This window comes from Halichoeres trimaculatus, unplaced genomic scaffold (assembly GCF_033239565.1).
Source record: "Halichoeres trimaculatus isolate MK-OKI-2021-1 unplaced genomic scaffold, fHalTri1.1 fHalTri1_scaffold_11, whole genome shotgun sequence".
NCBI lineage: Eukaryota > Metazoa > Chordata > Actinopteri > Labriformes > Labridae > Halichoeres > Halichoeres trimaculatus.
In genome coordinates, this window is record NW_027437189.1 from 29,953,433 (window position 1) to 29,963,883 (window position 10,451).

Sequence of the window (10,451 nt, forward strand, 5' to 3'; positions counted from 1 at the left end):
TACAACAAACTTAGACCGTTATGAAGACAGGAAGCTAACAGGGAGCCTATGCTAACACCTTAAACTGCTGAACTCACACACTTTAGATCAACCAGACCGAAGATAAGACTGCTTTCTCAAAACATTACATCCCTATCCTCATCCTTCATAGTAATTTGATCCAAAAATATGTTAACAATTGGAATAACACTGGGGTCATGTTCACACAGTGTTTTGCTCCAAGTGTATGTGTAGTATCTGAAGGAACCAAAATTTTACTCATTAACTCATGGTCAAAGCTAATGAGCAGGTAACTATTTTAAGTCAAACTTTAAATGACTCTCAAGCGATGCCACATAGTGTGTCACAGAAGTTAAAACGGTTCTGGAAACTGCTCTGACGGCTGGAGTCATGGTGTTCATGCTCAAATCCCAACCTCATGAGTGCCTGGCCTCCCTGGCCTCCTTCCCGAAGCCTCTCGGAGAGTTGGAGGAGTTTTTAATGAAGCAGAACAAACTGGCAGAGAGAGAGAGAAACAGGAGAGGTGATTGATTTCTCCTCACTGCTCGGCTCTCTTTTTAAGTCGCTGCTAAATGCCTCAAATGTAAAACATGTGTAAATGTGGAGAGGGGGACCGGGAGTATAAATGGAAGTAGACACAGATAATGGTGACACATGTTGGGTCCTGAAAGGTTGCATAATGTGTGGAGGCAGCGATACACAGTTTAACATTCAGACGGTGGGTGTTTGTCTCCCTGCGGGGGTCACCCTGCCTGAAAGAGCCACTCATTATATTTTTAGTCTGCACAGGTTGGCAGGTTTGTGTGACATGAGGGTCTAAATACCGTTTTAGTGAGATTAAATATAAATGAGACAAAAGAGAGGCCAGAGAAAGAGGGGGAGGAGAGCATGTCTACAAGGGGAGTTAAAGTGCTCGGCGTGTTGCCTGAGGGAGACGAATGTTTGAAGTGACAGCACGCTGCTTTGCATCCCACACTGCTTTGTTGCTCCTTTGACTTTGAACTACAGGTTTCACTGACTTCACTTCCCCCTCAGCAGTTGGATGTCAATCATTCCTCTAAATGACAGTCTTCGTGCTCGGGTTCTTCATGACAGGTTCGCTTTTTTGGTCTTGTTTTGGATCAGTGAGTCAAAAACATGCAGAAGCACGTTTCTTTCAATTGTGCAGCTGAATAAACCAACAAAAGAAAAACAGAAAAAGAAGAAGAAGAAGCTCCCATTGTGCTACTGAAACTAAATAACTGTGGTTGGGTCTTAGAACGACTTAAACTCAGGAGGACATGTCACGTCACTTTCCAGGTTTACTTTAGTCCCCAGGCCAAGTCCTGAATACAACCCCAAAGTCTGGATTACTTGATCATTTTGGACACATTCAAGCATTCAACATCCGTTAGCCATTCCTACTCCAGGACAGTGTCGCCACAGTTGCCTTGAAAAAGTAATGTGATTACTGATTGCTCCTTAAAAAAAGTAACCTAGTTACTTTATTGATAACTCAATTTGAAAAGTAACTAAGTTTGATCACAAGTTACTTTATCAGTTACATTCAGTAGCTGCCAACAACACCTGCAGCTGCATAATTCAGCAAAATTGTGCCATAAATAAAAATATGAGTCTTGTTTTGTTTTAAAGGAGTATTCAAAGGTTACTGTTAGTTGTGAAATGTGTACTTAACAATTAAAAACAAAATATTATTTTCATACATTTTGGATTTTAAAACGCAACCAAAGAAAGCTTTTACAGTACTATTTTTGGTGCACTACAGCACTGTTCAGTTAAATTTTGGATGAAATTATTTTTTAAAATGCTTTGTTTTTGTCTATTTTGGTTTTTAACAGTTTCATTTTTTGTTAAAGCTATAGTCTGTTGATCCTGTATTTGTATTACAAATAAGCAAAATAAATGTCATCAGAGAGCCTTCTCACATAATACTCAGTACCATGCTCTGGGCCCCCCAGTCTAAAAAGTTACTCAGTAACGTGTTACCAGCATCAATGCTCCAGGACAACCCTCAGAGACCCACAGGAGATGTCAACGCAACTGAGCACAAACAAGTACATGGACTGCTTTATGACGTCACGACCATCCAGTACTTAAAAAAAAATAAAATAAAATTATCTGTGCAGGATGGACCCTTTATCCTGGTCAGCTGCAGGTTAGATGATGTAACAGAAAGGCTGGAAAGAGAATACCTGTTGGCATCTCCAGACTAATAAAAACATCCTTAGCTGCTGGGTGGGCTACGTCGTGTAGGTGGAACACTTAAATACAATTAGTGCCTAGTTTAATGGTTGTGATTGTTTTATCTTCTTTCTTTCATCAAGCAACAAGCAAAACAGTGTCCAAATAAGTAATGTTGTTGTTACTGGTCTCAAGCCTATGGAGACATTTCAAGCCTAAATCACATTTTAAAATATGTTACTTTTTTTTTTCTTAGTAGAATTGGCCTGATGTTCCTAAAGAAAACTGCATGTTATTTTTTACATAATCCTGCTCAATCATCTCCTCTTGGCCTCCATACATGTGTGTCAGTGTCTGTGTCTGCCTCAACCTCCTTCGTCTGTATGTTGATGTTTTGGTTGTGTCAATTCATTTCTGGATGAAGAGTAAGCGTGGTTACATCAGCCAATCACAGAGCACCTAGTGCACAAGTGACATGCGTGTTGATGACTACAAGTGGAAGAAGTCGCTACAATAGTGTACGTAGCATGGAGGAATAAATATACTTGTGAAATGAAACGCCAAATAGTTAAAGCTTTCTCCTAAATGAGGATGAAGCATAGTTTGACTTTCACTCACATTTGGGCACCTGAAGAGCAGCACGCAAGGTGGTATGTGTCAAGTACCTGTAATTAGCTTGTGCTAACATGCCAAGTCAGGTGCACGGCCCTCGATTCTCTCCCATGTAGAAACATGATGCTATGGGTTTCACATAGTCACAGTTGGAGGCAGTGTGTGCGCTGACACTGAGCCAATGAGGAGACCAGTTTGAAGAAGAAGTTGAGAAAGGTTCATTTGTTATTGACAACTTGAGAAAGTACTTAAGCACACAGGCAAACTACTTCTACTCGTTTGTCACCACTTTGCTCCTTTTACTGAAATAAAGAATCTGGATCTTTGTTTAAACAGATCTTTTTATGTGGTTGATCTTTAGATCTCATTTTCAGCACTTTTCAGAACTTTCCTCAACAGAATGAATGAATTTCTTCATGTCTCAGTGGGAACTTTGTTTTTTAAACATGTAAGCCTAATCTTTCCCCGAGCAGCTGAAGACTTAAATATTCACCCCTCAGTTGTTTTTCCATGCACCATTTAGTGTACTGTTATGATGCCTCTGAATGTGATCAGTGTGTATAAACAGACACACAATCTGGGATGAGTTGTGAGCAGCTTGGTATAAAACAAAGCTTATGAGCCCTCTCAGTGATGGTGCAGGTGTGCCAGGTTACTTTAGTCTCACTAAACCCGTCTGTAGAGTCAGTGGAGTCCTGAAAATGCCACAGTCAGATTCGTGTGAGCTCCACTGGTGTCCGACAGTTGTGTGCTGTCCTGTGGGGGTTATGTAACACATGTGGGCTCTGGGAAACACATGAACAGAAAATGTGTCAGTGAGTGGACTGTATCCACTCCTGCTGTCATAAATCCAGCTCTCTGATGACTGGTTAACGTCTTTTGGACATACAGAAGAATCCAGATACATTAAGTGTGTTTCCACTCGTTTTGTCTGTGCTGATGTTGCCAGTTCTGATTTCTTTGGGTTTTTTTGAGTGTTTGTGGGAAAATTTCTTTCTGAACATACCCCCCAACCCCACCTCGACCCCCTGCAGTTACAGGACTTAACTGATCCTGTTGTTGCAGTCTAATGAAGTGAACTGTGCTGGCTTTTTGTTGGACTCTGGAGACTCATCGGCCAGTTTATGATTATGTGTTTTTCAGTCAAGCTACAGCCACAAGTTAACTTTTCTAACCGAGCAGCTGAGAGGAGCAGCGTGCGCCTCAGATCCTTCCCTCGTCTATAACTCTTATTCTTTAGCCTTGATTTATGCCTCTGTCTCTGTTAAGGTGGCTGACCCGGACAGCATGGTGTTAGTTTAAACATGTCTTTAAGATTAAACACATTACTCAGGTTTGACAGAGCAGCAGCCAACATTAATCTTAAGACCGATGTATGCCCTTCTCAAATCATATATTTCTTGATTTTCAGTGCAAGAAAATAAACAGCTGAAAACATGTTTGTTAGAATTTTACCACACCACACTTAAATATTCACAACTCTCTGAAGAAGTAATTGCTGTCACTGTCACCATTTTACATCAGTAGCCTACTTTTTTTTTTTTTTTTTTTTAAGATACAGCAAAGTTACTGAGTTACATAGTATAATGTTAGACTGCAGAGGTTGAGTTAATAAAATGAAGCATGCAGCTCTGAAAAGCTTTATTGAGGCAGGTGGAGTTGCCGGAGCTGATCGGTGGAGAATATCTTGGGATCACTTGTCTGTCACAGGACTACCCAGGGTAAACCCACACATGCACAGGGAGCACATGCAAACTGCACACATAGACAGGCTCCTGCCCTGCACGAGGTGCTATCCAGTCACCGTCTTGCAGTGAGGAAACCGTGCCAACCACTGCAACACCACCATGCTGCCTCAGCTGTGCAAGTGTTCATTGATTGCAACAAGAGTGAACTCAGACATACAGGGAGGCTTTTTCATGCTGCAATGATCTTGACGACCTTTAGAATAGAAGAGAATAGAAAAGAATGTACCTTACTAATCCCCAAAGGGAAATTTTAAGTCCCTGCAGTGATACAAGAAAGTGTACAGTGCAAAAAATTTAAGAATATATAAACAGAATAATAAAGTTAGTGTCAACTAAAAGAAAAACGTCCATCAGAGATGACAGATTGGGCATAATTCAGTCAGGACCCACATTCACAGGGTCCAGGACTGAGCTGGACCTCCTCACCACTCTGTTCAGTCTCACTCTCCAGTGGCCGGTGTTAGCTCTGTTAGCTTTGCCTTTCTGTATAACATAATGCCAGTCGGCTCTTTGATATTTCCTCCAGTGCAGGGTAAGCATCGCTAGCTCATCCATCTTATTGAAGATAGATCTTACATTCCCCATAATAACGAATGGAAGGACAGCTCACACGGCAGTACCAGCGAGTCTTCCTTGCCTTCTGTTCCTGAGCCTGCAGGCAACATTGGACCTAGCACCGGTTAGCATCAACATGCTACAGGCTGCTAACAGGCAGAATCTTGTGTGGTAGCAATGCTACTATGGTTACATGTAGGATCTTCAGACACACACAGGAACAAAGAAAAGTAAAAACACTGCAAATATGACCAGTTTTGTGTCAATTGCCATAAATGAGCTCTAAATACAAAGATAACAAAAAAAGAGAAAAATAAAGGGAGGAAAGATGGGACGAAAAATTCTTTGTACTTCAAGAGAAACTCAGCCAGGGCTGACATTTTTCCTTTCTTTTTCTTTTCTAACAAGAATCTTTCAGTGCAGAGTTGTAGGAAAAGCACATTAAAAAATTGATTAGATGGTGGTTATTATGATGATCTTTTTCTGATTATGTCGCTACATCACAGCTCAATGCAAAATGTTTCTATAGTTTTCTAACAACTGGCATTAACATCATGGCTCCAGCCATCTGCTGAATTTTCAGCTGTGACCAAAATCTGCATGAAGCAGCTTAAATGTTTTCTTTAAATAAAAAAAGAAAAAAAGAATACATCTTTCTCTACAAGTCTCCAACAATTCTTTGAAGTGATATTGTTTTTCCACTCTGATGTATGATTGTATGAATTCAATGACTTTCAGTTATTTTGAATGTTCTGATTATTTATGGGTATTTTTTCCACGTCCTTGTTGTGGAAATAAAAGAAAAAAGGAGGAAAAACAATGGGGTCATTTCAGTTCCTCAAAAGTTACTGAGTGACCACCAGCTGCATGTACTCTTCACGCTGTGTGTCAATATGTGCAGAGAGCCAGGGAAACAGATACTGTACACAAATCTGAAGGTCAGAGGCAACTTACCAAGTAGCAGACTACGACGGCCCATGTGCTGATTTGACAAGAGGGATCAGATGATAACGGTTATGCAACTGCGCACAACTCTCTGCCAAGTTCAGACCCAGAGTGTGTGGATTTGAGTGTGTGTGTGTGTGTGTGTGTGTGTGTGTGTGTGTGTGTGTGTGTGTGTGTGTGTGTGTGTGTTTGAGACAGAGCGGTTAAATGGTAATGAAAGAACAAAAGAAAACATGTCACTATTTGTGTTGCAACATCAGTGAAATTTAGACGTTTGGACACAGAGAGTGTGTTTCATTCACAGGCAGCTTGTCCCTTCACACACTGCAGCACTTTTTCCTTCAAGGCAGTAATGGTGTTGTATTTGCTTCTGCACTGGAGAGCACAAAGCAAGTCTTCTCTGTTTTTCTCTTTTGCTATTGTGTCAGGGCCAATTTCTCCACGACTTTTGCCGAAGAACAAGAGAGACAGGGAGAGAAACTTCTGGGTAAACAGTAAAGTTCCAAAGTTACACTGTGATGAAGATGTGTAAACTCTGATGCTGAGTCCACATGTAGGCCTGTCTCTTCAAAACTAGTAATCTCTGTCCCAGTGGCCTGCACAGGTTCTTTGAAAGACAGGGGCAAAAGGAAATAAAAAAAGAACGTACAGCATGTGTCTTTGCAACCCAACTGTAGTTCAGTTGTTAAGCCAACCAGAGGGGTCTTCTGCACAGGATTCCACTCCCAAAAGAGACAGTTCAGTGTGCATTTTGGCCTCCAGGGGGGAACTAAAGCTCCAGTTTTAACTCCCAAAAAGGTCGCTTGAGCGCATTTTGGCTCCTGAAAGGGGTATTTGGGGCCCATATTGGCTCTCAAAAAGGGGACTTTTGTGCGCATTTAGGCTCCCATGGGGGAACTTAAACATGCAATTGGACCCATAAGAGGAACTCAACAAGTATTTTTTTCTTCCTGAAATTGGTTCTTTTGCTCCTGTTTTGGCACCCAAAAGGGGAACTTCAGAGTGCATTTTTGCTCCCAAAAGGTAACTTTAGAATAAGTTTGGCTCCCATAAGTAAAACTTAAGCATGCATTTTGGCTTCTAAAAGGGGTACTTTTGCTCCTGTTTCGGTACACAATAGGGAACTTTTGTGTGCATTTCGGCTCCGAAAAGGGGAATTTAAGCACACAATTGGTACCCACAAGGGAAACTTTACAAGTGTTTTTTTTTTTTTTTTTTTCCTGGAATGGGTACTTTAGCACTTTTCTTGGCACCCAAAGGGGGAACTTCAGGGTGGGTTTTTGCTCCCAAAAAGGAAACTTTAGCATGCATTTTGGCTCCCATAAGTAAAACTTAGCATGCGTTTTGGCTCCTAATGGGGGTACTTTTGCTATTGTTTTGAGACACAATGGGGAACTTTAGTGCCCATTTTGGCCACCAGGAGGGAAACTTGAGCATCTGTTTTGACTCTGAAAAAGTCAACTTAAGCTTGTTTTGGCTCCCAAAAAGGGGACTTCGGTGCGCATTTTGGCTGCCTACAGGGGAACTTAAACTTGCAATTGGACCCAATGGGGAACCTAACTAGTGTTTTGGTTCCTGAAAGGGATACTTTAGCATCTGTTTTTGCACATGAAAGGTGAACTTAAGAGTGCATTTTAGCCCTCAAAAGGGGAACTTTGGGGTGCATTTTGGCTCCTGAAAAGGGGTACTTTTGTGCCTGTTTTGGTACATCACAGGGAACTTCAGTGTGCATTTTGGCCACCAAAAGGGCAACTTTAGGGCACATTCTTGGTCCCAAAAAGGACACCATATAAAGCATTTGTCACTCCGTGTTAAGCCACTTCAATTCAGCATTGGCTGTTTTAAACCAGTGACGTTTACGCTTTTTCTGGGGCTGCTGCTTACTGTTTTTTGTTTGTAACCCATTTACTTTTAAATGTTTCACCTTTGCTACCTAATTCTGGTGTAAAGGTGTGATTGTTTACTTTTTCAACCTAGCACAGCACCCCTCTCTGCACACCAGAGTTCTGCCTTTTCACCAACATGCAAGCAAAGTTTTTCATAATTTCCCTCAAAGATGCAGAACCATTGTGTGTGGAAAGCTAAAATCAAAGATTTGCACAGAGCTGACATAAGTTAATGTGGGAATTGCAGTCTCTGTGCACTGGGCACATACTAAGTTGGTGTGCATCTGCTGAATAAAGATCTAAATTGAGTCCATCAGAGAGTCCTGGGCTCACAGACATCAACAAAAGGAGGAGACTTAACATAAAACCTGAGCTGAGCAGCCAATAGAGAGCAGTTAGTCCCACATGTGTTGAATTAAATCCTCCTGCTGCATCCCAGAATGCCTCTGAGACCGGCCCGGCTCATAAATCACTATGATATACACCCCAAACAGACACACACACAAAGCTCGCTTTTCTGCTACCTCTTTCTTACCAATTACCTCTTCGCCTTTCACAGCATGACTCAGCAACACACTCAGGACTAGAAAACATCTAGAGGCTTTTTTTAAAAAAGCTCTGAAGACAGGGGGGATAAGCGGTGAGAAACAGAGTCTGGATGAAGGAGGAGCAGGGGACTGTGGGGTATAATTTCCATGCAAATGTGCCATGTGGTAGAAATCTCACATTGACGTCTCCCATGTTCCCCAGCTGTACGTTTCTTATGCAACTTTACGGGAAACAAGCCTTTTCTGTCTCTCTCTGAGCTACATGTGGTTAAAAACATAAAGACTCTATATGGTGCACATATATGAGCCTTTTAATGAGACTGCATCATGGGACTTTGTTTTGAATACACTCCAGAAAAACATTGGAATGAAAAGACTTTTTGACGGCGGCTTTTTCTGATCTGAAAACAGTGATGAATTAAATCCAGTGATTCCAGTTAATTCCTGGCTTCTCATACAAAGAATTGTCATATTGTGTTGATTTTGGTGACCATTTCAATGAATCAGTGGTGTTTTTCCTCCTATGAAGACTACATATCCCATGAGCGCCATCACCCACTGTGATAAATATGTGTCTAATTTATTAGTATCACTTTAATGGATAAGTGCCTAACTGTAGCTGTGAGTGAGTGAGGAGAAAAGAGAAGATCTAGTTGGCAGAACGTGAAGAGAAATGGCGGAAAGTAATGGAGAAGACTGTGTGGTTGCTAGATTACTTGAAACTCCGTTTTGTTTTGTTTTTTCTTTTTTTTCAATTTTATATCTTAATTTTTTATTTGTTTGAAGTTGTGTTAGGTGTTGCAGTGTTCAGGCACATGATAAATTTGTAATCCCACAAAACTATCAATATACTAAACTTCCATGTCACATGATTCTGGCTATTGTTTTTATTTCTTTGTTTGATTGTTTAATGCCACGCGTGGTCCCATGATCCTACTAAAGGCCCAGTGGCTGGGGCCACGGTTCGCCACTGGTCTCTGGTTAGTATGAATGTATGTTCATGAAAATGCAATAAAAATATATTTTAAAAAAATTAAAAAAGGATTGAAAATAGCTTCAAAAAAGCTTAAAAAAATCTTGTTGTATGCCACTAGAGAGAACACTTTCGAGAAGAATATACAAATGTAAGTTTGTCACAGTCTCACACTTCAGCGTATTCAGACTTCTAGATTTTGTAAAGACTGAAGCCCTGATCTACTGAATTCTCAAATAATGAGCACTAAATTGCGTGTACAAACTGAAAAATTGCATGTGCTATTGGTGGATGTGTTATGGGTGATGTACTATGATTGTGTGAGCAGCTGATAACAGGTGCAAAAGTGGCGCAGACCGCCCCATTTGAATGAGGGTTGTGTGTGTGCTGCTAGCTGTCACCTCAGAGTTTGGGAGAGCAGAGTGGCCGTAAACAAAAAAATTAAGTTTGAAGCCATTGTGTTGGAGGTCTTGGTGGAGGAGGCAAATAAACACACTTGTGAACTCTGGGAGAAGAAACGCGATTTGGGAGGCCATCTGTGAAAAGGTGACTGCTGTGAGCAAAACCAGAAGATGAAATAAAAAGAAGATGGTGTGTAATCAGATATTATTTCTTACAGTCCAAATATAATGAAACATGAATGAAAGATTCTCTGTCCGCTGTCTGTCATTAGCCTTTGCCTCCTTCTTGCAGCCATTTGTGCTGAACGCTGTGCCAGTTTGCGCCTGCCTTCAAAATGCACTTAATATAGACCCAAAAACACTGACCGCAAACAGTATCAGATTTGATAAATCACTTTGGGGTGCTAAATGATAACACTTGCATCTTGCTCATTTCTGACAACCTGCATATATTCTGCATATTCATGAAGGCAAACACACTAAATGGATTGCGCATGTTATTTTGCACATATGAAAGACGCAACCCTTGTTGCACTTGGTAAGAAGCAGTTTGCACATGTTTTTGTACATGCTAACCTTTAATAGATCAGGCCCTGAGTGGT